The 13,994-nt window shown below is 34.7% G+C and overlaps 1 pseudogene; it reads right to left on the bottom strand.

Annotated features, from left to right (window-relative positions):
- Positions 1-13,994, bottom strand: part of LOC123276148 (regulator of DNA class I crossover intermediates 1-like) — a 60,892-nt pseudogene that overhangs the window by 15,938 nt on the left and 30,960 nt on the right.

The raw sequence follows: 13,994 nt of genomic DNA on the forward strand, positions 1-13,994 counted from the left end.
CCACTGCCCCTTGTACAAACCCCAATTGGAGCAATTTATCTAAATGTATTATATTTTTTTCTGTTTCTGTCTAGCTACTAGACCATAGCTTCCTAAAAACAGGTCCCATGTCCCTTCATCTCTGTACCTTGCAGAGTCTAGTGCATAACACAATATAAGCTTCATAAGAACAAAAACTGTTTCTTCACCACTGAATCTTCAGTGTCTAGCATACAGGAGAATGACAATAAATTCTAGTGAATGAATTCATGATATGTACTCAATGTACACACTGAAGACAAAAAGACAAAACAATTAATATAGTTGAAAATATACAGTCAGATAAGACAAAAGTTTGAATCCTGGCTCAAATGTGTAACTTTGAACAAGTTATTTAATCTTTCTGAACTTGAGTCTCTTTTGCTGTGACGAGCTTACAGGATCTGGCTCTTGTAGATTAGAACTAAGTGAAACAGAAACTAGTGACCTACTCAACAAAGAATTCAAACAAAATATCATGAGGATGCTCACAGATATGCGGAGAAGAATGGATGAACACAGTGAGCACATCAGCAAAGAACTGGAAGATATAAAAAAAAAACAATCAGAAATGAAGAATACAATACTCAAAATGAGAAATTCACTCGAGGGACTCAATAACAGAGTAGAGGAAGGAGAAGAACGGATCAGCGAACTAGATGAAAGACTAGAGGAAATCACCCAATCAGAACAGAAAAGAGAAAAAAGAATTAGACAGAATGAGAAGAGAGTAAGGGAACTCTGGGACAATATCAAGCGTGCTAACATTCGGATTATAGGGGTCCCAGAAGGAGAAGAGAGAGACAAAGGGACAGAAAGTGTATTTGTAGAAATAATAGAGGAAAATTTTCCTAACCTGAGGAAGGAAACAGACATCCAACTTCAGGAAGCACAGAGAACTCCAAACAAGAGAAGCCCAAAGAGGCCCACACCAAGACATATTATAATCAAAATGTCTAAAATTAAAGACAAAGAGAGAATCCTAACAGCAGCAAGAGAAAGGCCACAAGTGACATATAAAGGGAAGCCCATCAGACTATCAGCGGACTTCTCAGTCAAGACCCTACAGGTAAGAAGAGAATAGCACGACATATTTAAAGGCTAAAAGGAAAAAACCTACAACCAAGAATACTCTATCCATCAAGGTTGTCATTCAGAATGGAAGGAGAGATAAACAGCTTCCCAGACAAGCAAAAATTAAAGGAGTTTATCACCAAGAAACCAGTTCTGCAAGAATTGCTGAAGGGACTTATTTAAGTGGGAAAGCAATAACCACAAATAGAGATTAAAAAAAATTATCAAAAAAACCCAAAACAACAACCACACAAGACAGGCAATAAAATCACTAGCAAGGTAAAAGGACAGTAAAGGCAGCAGATCAACTACCTGTGAAGATAATATGAAGGTTAAAAGACAAATGTACTAAAATCACCTATTTCAATGATAAGAGGGTAATAGATAGACACACACTAAACACAAGACTATATATGATGTGAAAAACATAATGTGGGAGGAGGGGAGTGAAAAAGTAGAGCTTTTAGAAAGAGGTCAAGCTAAAGAGTCTATCTACTCAATATAGACTGTTACATGCACAGTATATTAAATAGGATCCTCATGGTAACCACAAACCAGAAACCTATAACAAGCAGGACAAAGAGTAAGACAAAAGAAATCAAACATATTACTAAAGATAACCATCAAACCAGAAGGGAAGAGAGCAAGAGAAAAAGAAAGGAACTGAGAAGAACTACTAAAACACCCAAAAAAAGAAAAAGTGACAAAATGGCAATAAACACATATTTATCAATAACTACTTTAAATGTCAATGGACTAAATGCTCCAATCAAATGCCATAGGGTGGCCAACTGGATAAAAAAACAAGATCCACGTATATGCTGCATACAAGAGACACACTTCAGACCTACAGACACTCACAAACTGAAAGTGAAAGGATGGAAAAAGATATTCCATGCAAATGGCAAAGAAAAGAAAGCAGGGGTAGCAATACTTATATCAGACAAAATAGACTTTAAATCAAAAACTGTAATAAGAGACAAAGACGGGCACTACATAAAGATAAAGGGAACAATCCAACAAGAAAATATAACACTTGTAAATATCTACGCACCCAACATAGGAGCACCTAAATATATAAAGCAATTATTAACAGACATAAGAGGAGAAATAGACAGTAACACAATAATAGTAGGGGACTTTAACACTCCACTTACACCAATGGATAGATCATCCAAACAGAAGATCAATAAGGAAACACTCGCCTTAAAGGACACATTAGACCAGATGGACTTAGTAGATATATACAGAACATTCCATCCAAAAACCACAGAATACACATTCTTTTCAAATGCCCATGGAACATTCTCCAGGATTGATCACATATTAGGCCACAAAACAAGTCTCAATAAATTTAAGAAGATCGAAATAATACCGTGCATCTTTTCTGACCACAAAGGTATGAAACTGGAAATCAACTACAGAAAGAAAACCAGAAAAGCCACAAAAATGTGGAGATTGAACAAAATGCTACTGAACAATGATTGGGTCAATGAAGAAATCAAAGAAGATATCAAAAAATTCCTGGAGACAAATGAAAATGAAAACATGACACGCCAAAATCTGTGGGATACAGCAAAAGCGGTTCTACAAGGGAAGTTTATAGCAATTCAGGCCTAGCTCAACAAAGAAGAAAAATCCCAAATAGACAATCTAAAAGCATACCTAAAGGTATTGCAAAAAGAACAACAAACAAAGCTCAAAATCAGAAGGAAGTAAATAATAAAAATCAGAGCAGAAATAGAGACTAAGAAAACAATAGAAAAAATTAATGAAACCAAGAGCTGGTTCTTCGAAAAGATAAACAAAATTGACAAACCCTTAGCTAGACTCACCAAGAAAAAAAGAGAGAAGGCTCAGATAAATAAAATCAGAAATGAAAGAGCAGAGATTACAACGGACACCTCAGAAATACAAAAGATAATAAGAGAATACTATGAAAAGCTATACGCCAACAAATTGGATAATCTAGAAGAAATGGATAAATTCTTAGAAACATACAACCTTCCAAAACTGGACCAAGAAGATGTAGAAAATTTGAATAGACTGATTACCAGTAAGGAGATCGAAACAGCAATCAAAAACCTCCCAAAAAATAAAAGTCCAGGACCAGATGGCTTCCCTGGTGAATTCTACCAAACACTCAAAGAAGAGTTAATACCTATCCTTCTCAAACTCTTCCAAAAAATTAAAGAGGAGGGGAGGCTTCCTAACTCCTTCTACGAAGCAAACATTATCCTGATACCAAAACCAGACAAGGACAACACAAAAAAAGAAAATTACAGGCCAATATCACTGATGACCATCGACGCGAAAATCCTCAACAAAATACTAGCAAATCGAATACAATGATACATTAAAAAGATCATACATCATGATTAAGTGGGTTTCATTCCGGGGATGCAGGGATGGTTTAACATCTGCAAATCTAACAACGTGATACACCACATTAACAAAATGAAGAATAAAAATCACATGATCATCTCAACAGATGCAGACAAAGCATTTGACAAGATACAGCATCCATTTATAATAAAAACTCTAAATAAAATTGGTATAGAATACCTCAACATAATAAAGGCCATATATGACAAACCCACAGCAAATATCATTTTCAATGGAGAAAAACTGAAAGCTATCCCTCTAAGAACAGGAACCAGACAAGGATACCCGCTGTCACCACTCTTATTTAACATAGTATTGGAAGTCCTAGCCAGAGCAATCAGGCAAGAAAAAGAAATACAAGGGATCCACATTGGAAAAGAAGAAGTGAAACTGTCACTCTTTGCAGACGACATGATTTTATATCTAGAAAACCCTAAAGAGTCCACTAAAAAACTTTCAGAAATAATAAAGGAATATAGTCAAGTTGCGGGATACAAAATCAATGTACAAAACTCAGTTGTGTTTTTATACACTAACAACAAAGTAGCAAAAAGAGAAATTAAGAATACAATCCCATTTACAATTGCAACAAAAAGAATAAAACACCTATGAATAAACTTAACCAAAGAGGTGAAAGATCTCTACACCGAAAACTATAAAACATTGTTGAAAGATATTCCGTGCTCTTGGATTGGAAGAATTAACATCGTTAAAATGTCCATACTTCCTAAAGCAATCTATAGATTCAACACAATCCCTATCAAAGTTCCAACAACATTTTTTACGAAAATAGAACAAAGAATCCTACAAGTTATATGGAACAACAAAAGACCCCGAATAGCCAAAGGATTCCTGAGAAAAAAGAACAAAGCTGGAGGTATCACACTCCCTGATTTCAAATTGTACTACAAAGCCATAGTAACCAAAACAGCATGGTACTGGCACAAAAACAGACACACAGATCAATGGAACAAAATTGAGAGCCCAGAAGTAAACCCACACGTTTATGGACAGCTAATATTCGACAAGGGAGCCAAGAGCATACGATGGAGAAAGGAGAGTCTCTTCAATAAATGGTGTTGGGAAAACTGGACAGCCACATGCAAAAGAATGAAAGTACACCATTCCCTTACACCATGCACAAAAATCAACTCAAAATGGATTAAAGACTTGAATGTAAGACCCGAAACCATGAGACTTCTAGAAGAAAACATAGGCAGTATGCTCTATGACATTGGTCTGAGCAGCATATTTTCAAGTCCCATGTCTGACCGGGCAAGGGAAACAAAAGAAAAAATGAACAAATGGGAGTACATCAAACTAAAAAGCTTCTGCACAGCAAAGGAAACCATCAACAAAACGAAAAGAGAACCTAACAGTTGGGAGAAGCTATTTGCAAACCATATATCAAATAAGGGGTTAATATCCAAAATATACAAAGAACTTATATAGATCAACAACAAAAAAACCAACAATCCAATTAGAAAATGGGCAAAAGATCTGAACAGAGATTTCTCCAAAGATATCCAGATGGCCAACAGGCATATGAAAAGATGCTCAACATCATTAGCTATCAGGGAAATGCAAATCAAAACTACAATGAGGTATCACCTCACTCCGGTCAGAATGGCTATAAATAACAACACAGGAAACAACGAATGTTGGAAAGGGTGTGGAGAGAAGGGAACCCTTGTTCACTGCTGGTGGCAGTGCAAGCTGGTGCAGCCACTATGGAAAGCAGGATGGAGTATCCTCAGAAAATTAAGGATAGATCTACCATACGATCTAGCTATTCCACTGCTGGGTATTTATCCAAAGAACTTGAAAACACAAAGGCATAAAGATCCTTGCACCCCTATGTTCATTGCGGCATTATACACAATAGCCAAGACTTGGAAGCCACCTAGGTGCCCATCAAGGGACGAATGGATAAAGAAGATGTTGTATTTATACACGATAGACTACTACTCAGCCATAAGAAATGACGAAATCTGGCCATTTGTGACAATATGGATGGACCTTGAGGGTATTATGCTGAGTGAAATAAGTCAGAGGGAGAAAGTCAAATACCATACGATCTCACTCATAAGTAGAAGATTAAAAACGACAAAAAGAAAAAAAAAACACATAGCATTGGAGATTGGACTGGTGGTTACCACTGGGGGAGGCAGGAGGACAAAAGGGGTGATTAGGCTCACATGCGAGGGGATGCACTATAATTAGTGTTCGGGTGGTGAACATGATGTAATGTACACAGAATTCGAAATACGATGTACATCTGAAAAAAATAAAAATTTAAAGAAATAAAGAAATAAATGCATCTAGATTGGTTTTTCTCAAATAAACACATTATAGTTTCTGAAAAGGCAATAATTTTATTTCTAGACCTAAACTATAATTTCCCCAGAGTAAGAAAAGTAGCCTAAAAAGAAATTTTTCAATAAAAGCTAACCTTAAATGAAAGTACACTGCAAATACTAAAATATGACATGAATTATCAACTGACTTAATTGGAAAGATAATGTAAAATGTACTTTACCTCACCAAGTCCAAAGTTCCACGACTGCTTAAAAGGCAATTCTTTCAAAGGGACATTACCCCTAGGGTCACAAATAAGATGGTATTAAAGTTTGATTTATTCTCTCTGAAAATTATTGTTCTAAATCATGGTTCCCAAAGTTGGCTACAGATCAGAATTATAAGGGAAGCTTTTTAAAAAATACATAAGCTCCATCCTAAGGGTGTGGGTCAAACTTGGTATTTTGTATTTTAAAATCACCCCCTTGAGTGATTCAGTTCTGCACCCAGCTTTGAGAACCATGTTCTAAAATCACTTTCATAAAGTACATTTTAAAATTCAAGGTCTAACATGCTAGTTTTCATTCATAAGTTTCTGAATACCTGGAAGTTTGACAGCAAAGAACCTAATTTTTTTACTTTATTAAATAAGTTGTGAATGTTTTATTTGTTGTGCCAATCCCATAAAAATGGCATATAGGTATTCTTTTTACAAATAGATATTTTAAATATTTCCATAAGAAAGTACTTCTACAATAAAAACCTATTCTAATTCATGATTGTTAATTACCCAGATTTGACTAAACCACAATTATTACCAAGAAAGTTAGGACTATTCCAAAACTACAAGTTTTCTTTAATTAAGTATAACTGCAGTCCCATAAACTCTTGATATGTTTGCTTATGCCATTAGCATCTGAATTCTATTACTCCCTTGTTCTGATTCTATACTAACCAAGCCACCTTCCCATGGAGAGCTGCCAAGAATTAGAAAACATGCTTATCATGCCAGTAAACATTCCTATATAAGTAACCCTTCTATTTCTTACTGTAAATTAATAAATTGACATTCTGGTGAGTGTGTAAGTTTCTTGAACACATAAGTCAGTCTTCTCAAATCTAATTAACACTAAGATTCAGATAAGATGACGGCTTTGTGCTGGCAAATACGAGCACCATACTCTCAACTAGGGTGATATTACTAAGATTCTGACAACTGGTAAGCCTTTGTAGAGGCCAGTCTGCCCACTCTGAGACAGCAACACCCCTACCTCACATTGCATCAATTCAACCCTTCAATATGCATTATACTAGATGCTGAATTGCATTCCCCAGATTTACCTGAAAACTTACAAACGGTTCATTGGATATATCTGGATTGTCTTCTGTGGTGCCTTCTCTTGGTAATCACTTTCAAATTTTCCTTTAAAAATAAAAATATGCATTGAACTAAAACTCTAGCACAGACTAGTTCTTTTTTTTAAATTGGAAGCTTATTAGCATGACCCATATGGAACGAAATCACTGGTCCACACAATGTCACATAATAGAATGTCACTCTATTTTCAATTTTATACTCCTCCAAATACACACACACACACACACACACACACACACACATATCTATATTATATATAAATATGTACTAAAAACAAAAAGACCAATAGATTATTACCCTTCTCGTGTATAACACCAACCTTTTTTTTCAGAGCTGGCTGGGAAACTATCCTTCTCAAAAGATGTACTAAGATTATTTCTTTCATGATCGTTATACTCTTTCTGATAGTTCTTGTTTGGCTGACACTTTTCTGGGTAACTTGTTTTATTAAAAGTAGAATTACTAAAAGTCAACTCTGGATTTGTAAAAATACTTCTAATGCATCTCTCAGTGGAATGGCTTTTATCAGAACTAGTGACTGCACAAATATCTCCCATACTGTCAAAACCACACTTGTCAAAGGTTTTCTTTATACTCCACCGATCTATGTTTAATAAATTGATCACATTTTCACTAATAAAAGAGTCACAATTCTCTGACAGAAGGCTGGGTGTTGGCTGGTTCGCATCTTCAAGAAAATTTGAAACCTCTTTCCTATTTTCTTCCAAAATATGTTGTACTGACTATTTTTCAATAATGAAGTCTGACTGTCTTCTCTCATCCATGGTTCCACAATCTTCACCTGTAACTATATCAGGTCTTTCAGTAAGGAAATTCCGATTTCCTGGACTTTGAGATAAATAAAAACATATTTAACAAGAAAAGCATAGGAAATTTTCATTTAGAAACTTAAAGTTAAACTCTTAGAGAACATACTGAGTAGCTACTAACATTTACCTGGACTATGTTTTCAGTTTTTTATTTGAATAAATAATATTGTTTTGGGTGGAAATTTGTCTAATGTGCCTCAGTGAGTATGAAAATAATCTACACTTAGTTTTGTATTTCAACACAAAAAAAATGTGTTGAAATGAAGTATGATGTGGTTCAATTCACTGTTATATTAACAAAATATGACCGACCTATATCATGTCTTCTGTAATAAGGTCTAGTGAATACCCTAGACAACCACTGCATGTAACTGCTGCTCTGTTTAATCAGAGAAAGATATTTTGAACACACTGCAGGGAAAAATTATCCCCAGTGTTAAAACATCAAATCAGAGTTATCAGAACACTATAACAGATATCTCTCAACCTAACAAGGATATAAAAACAACTCTGAAGTTCCCAAGGGAGAGCAATACAGATACAAATGCATATATATGTAATAAAGCCAAGAGATAAGATGAATTAGATGAAAAGGTTAGCCTAGATAACTTATAAGTTCCCTTCTAATGTATAAAACATAATTCTAAGTTATGTCCAACTTGTATAAAAGAATCAAAGCTATTACACGAAATAATTAAAAATCAAGATATTCTGGGGCTGGCCCTGTGGCAGAGAGGTTAAGTTCACACGTTCCACTTCGGAAGCCCAGGGTTTCGCCAGTTCAGATCCTGGGTGCGGACCTAGCACACTGCTCATTAAGCCATGCTGACATGGCGTCCCATATAGCAGAAGCAGAAGGACCTAAAACCAGAATATACAACTATGTACTGGGGGATCTTGGGGGTAAGCAGAAAAACAGAAATAAATAAAGATTGGCAACAGATGTTAGCCAATATAAGATTGGCCAAATAAAGATTGGCAACAGATGTTAGCTCAGGTGCCAATCTAACAAAAAAAAATCAAGATACTCTGGATTTTGTTGCCATTGACTATCCACAAATTTACTTAGGGGTGGGCTGTTCCAGAGATTGGAGGTACCAAAGAAATTTAGAAAAGAAACATAGACTGCTAAAACTGATTGATTTCCAATTTTATTTTTTAAGTTACTCATTAAACATCTAATGAGCAGGTCCACCTGCCGTGTTCCAGGCACTATGCCACGTATTGGGGACAGAGAGAGAAAAGAATTCAGTTTGGCATTAAAGAGAGAGAGAGATTTTGTCCAGGAATGTTCATAGACCTACACTGTTTCTCAATACGGGTCTTAGTAGTGTTTTGAGCAGAATAATGTTATTCTGTGATATCAAACGCATAACCTATAGCACGCAATAATATACACCATTCACACCAGAGAAACTGTATTACTTTAAATGAGAAAATAAATGTAAAAGCACTTCATAAATTAGAAAGCACACTACAAATGTAAATAATCATTTTTAAACAGCATTTTAAGCATTCTGACTCAGAAGAATCACTCACTGAGAGATCTGGAGAACAGAGAAATGTATAATGCACAGTTATTGCTCACAAGAAATAGTCTGGAAGGGGAAAGAAAAACTAGAAAGTGATAAGTGCTATTCTACAGCGTTACGACAGTAAATAAAAGAAATGCTTTTACTTGAGAAAAATCAAGTACGTGGCATTTGAGTTGGGGACTGAATGTTGGGAAGGATTGCTACTTGTAAAGATGACAGAGAGAAATGATGCTAAAAATATAAAAGCCTTACTAAGATAAATCGATCCAACTTCTTTAACACTTTTTCCTATAGATAAAAGTTCATTCAGTTATGGACTACAATATGGATAAATTTATTATCTAAATAAGGCTTTTATGTGCATTAAACAGATATTTAATGTATGCCTGCCATGTGGTAGGGAGATAATACAGCTTATATTCTAGTGAAGGAAGATAATATCAAATAAATAAGATAACTAACCATTAATAAGCACAATGGATAAAAGAAATAAACAAATAAAAAAGATAATTACAGCAGCTTTATAGGTGCTACAAGATCAGACGATGGAACAACTTGTGTTGGAGGTCCTTTTCAGATAGCTGGTCAGGAAAGTTCCTAGCAAAGAAGTGATAAATAAGCTAAAGATACAGAATGATTAGACATATAAAGAGAGGAGTATGCATACTGCAGGGGGATGGAATAAACACAAATACAAGATTTGCAGCACATGTGAGAAACAAAAAGAAGAGGAGTAAAGCTAGAATAGAATCAGTGAAAGAAAACTTACGGCCTAAGGCTTAAAAGGTACAAAAGGGCCCAGATCATGTAGAGCTTTATTTTTGAAAAGAGCAATAAGAAATATTGAAAATTGCTAAGTACAAAAGTAAAACTCTCTTGCTTTTTGCCTTAAAAAATATCAGTCTGACTGCTGGGTGAATGCGAATATCCTGATTTCCATCTGGCCAAAATGAAGTTAGAGAAACAAGATTTAGCCTCATTGACTGACAGAATTATAAAACTGGACAAACTGTATGAGACAATGGCTTTCAGACTTGGGCCATTGGATAGAATAGGATAACGATCCCTGACAGAGAGAAAACAAGTAAGGTGAATTCTATGACTGCTCCTAGCTTATTGCTTGGAGAGAGTATCCAAGCCACAGAACAGAGAGGGGAAATCCAGTTGGAGCCCACAGATTCCCTTTGTTGAGGAAAGAGCACTGGAAGGTCAGGAAGACTGCAGAGAACAGAGTATGCAGGGCAGAGTACCATGAAGGAGAGTGCTTCAAAGAGAGAGGGCTCCAGAGATCTACAGAAAGTTCTCAAATCTTCAGCTAAGTACTGATCAGCACATGCGTATGAAGTAATTACCCAAGGCTGGGAAAAGCAACACCCAAGATGAGAAGATTGAACAATTCCAGGAACTCAAACAGAAATGGGAAAATTTTGTGTTTCCACCAGTTAGAGTGGAAAACCTCTTAATTCAAAGGAACTCTAAGAATACAAGAAGGATATTGCCTTAGCAGGGGGCAAAATTAGCCACAGAGTGAAGGTGTATCTGGTCCTGTTTAACAAAGTTTAAAGCAAGCCTTAATAAGATCATACTATTTCCAAGCAACTAAAATCCCAGAAAAACCTTAGGAAAATTTATAGGAATACAAAAATGTCCAGAGCAAAAAGATGAAATTCATAATGTATACAATCTAAAAAAAAATTTTCAGGAATGCAAAAAAGTAGAAAGTTACAACCCATAATGAAGAGAAAAATCAATTATTAGAAATAGACCAAGAAATGACACAAATGATAGAATTCGTAGACAAGGACATTAAAAGAGTTATCAGAACTATATTCCCTACGTCCAAAAAGATAGACGAAAGACTGAGGATGTTGAATAGAAACATGGAAGATATAAAGAAGAGTTAAAACAAACTTCTAGAGATAAAAAATATACTGAATAGATTTACATAGAGATTAGACACCAAAGAAGATACAACTAGAGAATCTGAAGAAAAAGCAATATAATCTATATAAAATGAAACAATGAGAGAAAAAAAGATGAAAATAAATAAACAGAGCATCAATAAACTGTGACACAACTTCAAATGGACTAACTTACATGTTATTAAGGTCCCCAAAGAAGAGAGGAGAGGAATAAAAAATATCCAAAAAAATCAATGGCTGAATTTTCCACATTCGATAAAAACTAAGTTCACAGATCCAAGATGCTCAATGCAGCTCAAAAACAAGAAATAAAAAGAAAAGGAACATCCTAATCAATGGATAGAAATCTATGATAGAAAATCCACCATGGAGAATCTATGATAGAAAAATCTTAGAAACAGAGAAAAATTATGTATTAGATATATAGATATTAAGATAAGAATGACAGCAACTTCTAGTAGGAAACAATGCAAAAGATATCTTTCAAAAAGAAAAGAATAAAAACTTACAAATACACAGAAGCTGAAAGAATTAATTACTAGCAGCCCCACACTATAAGAAATGTTAACAAAAGTCTTTCAAACATAAGGAAAATATCACCACACGGAAATCTAGATCTACACAAAATAACAAAGACCACCAAAAATGATAAATTTGTGCTTAAGTATAAAAAACATATTTTCTTAATTTTTAACTCTCTTTAAAGAAAAAAGAACAATAATATATTATTGGATTTATAACATCTATATAAGTGAATGTATGAATACAACACCACAAAGGCCAGAGGGGAGAAACGGAAGCATACCATTACAGGGTTCTTACATAATACTTGAAGTAGTATAACATAACTAGAATATAGTCTGTGATAAATTAAAATATATACAATAAATTCTAAAGAAACCACTGAAAAACAAAACAGAGTTATAGATAACAAGCCAACAAAAGGATAAATTAAGTCATAAAAAAGACTAAAATCAAATAAAGGCAGAAAAGAGGGAAAGGGAACAAAGATTATATGGGAGAAATAAAAAACAAATAGCAAGAGAACAGACAAATCCAATCATATATCAATTGTTGCACTAAATGTAAACTATATTCACAACCATAATACAAGTCTCAATAAATTTGAAAGGATTCAAATCACACAAAGGATGTTCCCTGTCCACAATGGAATTAATTTAGAAAGATAACAGAAAAGTCTTGGGAATTTTAGGAACCAAATAACAAATTTCTAAATATCTCATGGAGTGAAGAAGAAATCAAAAGGAAAATTAGAAAGTTTTTTAACTGAATGAAAATAAAACAAAACATATCAAAATTTGTAGGATGCAGCAAAGCAGCAGTTATGGAAAATTTACAGCACTAAACACGTGCATTAGAAAAGAAAAATAGTCTCAAGTCAATGACCTCAGCTTTCACCTTAAGAAATCAGGAAAAAAGGAGTAAATTAAATCCAAAGTAAACAGACAAAAGGAAATAAAGATAAGAGCAGAATTCAATGAAATAAAAACAAAAGTAAGAAATACGTGAAACTGAAAGATGATTCTTTGAGAAAATAAATAAAATTGGCAAGTCTCTAATCAGAGTAATCACTGGGAAAAAGGGAAGAAGAAACAACTTACCCATATTAGTAATGGGAGAAAAGACATCACTACAGAAGTTAAAGATTTCATACGCATAATAAGGAGATATTATGAATAACTTTAAGTCAATAAATTTTACAACATAGATAAAATGGATACATTTTTTGTATGACACAAACTACCAAAGCTCACTAAAAAAATAATAATCCAACTAGCCTTCTATCTAGTAAAAAGTGGAAATTATAGTAAAAAAAAACCTTCCCACAAAAAGAACTTCGTACCAACTGACTTCACTGATGAACTCTACCAGACATTTAAGGAAGAAATGTACCAATCCTACACAAACTCTTTCAGAAAATTACACAGGAGAGAATACTTCTCAACTCATTCTATGACACCAACATTAGGCTGATATCAAAACCAGACTAAGATATTACAAGATATTACTAGAAAGTAATCTCCCTCATGAAGACTAATGTAAAAATCCCTAACAAAATTTTGGCAAATCAAATCCAATGAATGCATAACAAGGTTAGCACATTGTGACCAAGTAGGGTTTATCTCAGGAATACAAGGGTGGTTTAACATTCAAAATTAATCAATTGTGGGGCCAGACTTCTGGAATGAGAGACTGAGAAACCTGGCAAATCTTGTCCCCTAAAAGCAGTAACAGAACCAGATAACACTCACCAAAAAAATCATTTCAAATATGGGGAGTGACCAATGGCATCCAATAAACTGTGAAGCAGTACTTCAAGAAAAACTACTCAACCTTAGTAGAACCAGTGGGAGCCTGTGGAGTTTTAGCCTTAGGCTGCCACCATCCCTCCACCCCCAACTCCATGGCTGGTAGCCTACCAAGGCTGAGCTTGTCTGGAGAGGGTCGGGAAGGTGGGAGACTCATGCCCAGGGAATTTGTCAAAAATAATCATTGTCTTGGTGGCAAACTATCAAAGAAGCCCAAAATTGCA

Source organism: Equus asinus, chromosome 3 (assembly GCF_041296235.1).
Source record: "Equus asinus isolate D_3611 breed Donkey chromosome 3, EquAss-T2T_v2, whole genome shotgun sequence".
NCBI classification, from domain to species: domain Eukaryota; kingdom Metazoa; phylum Chordata; class Mammalia; order Perissodactyla; family Equidae; genus Equus; species Equus asinus.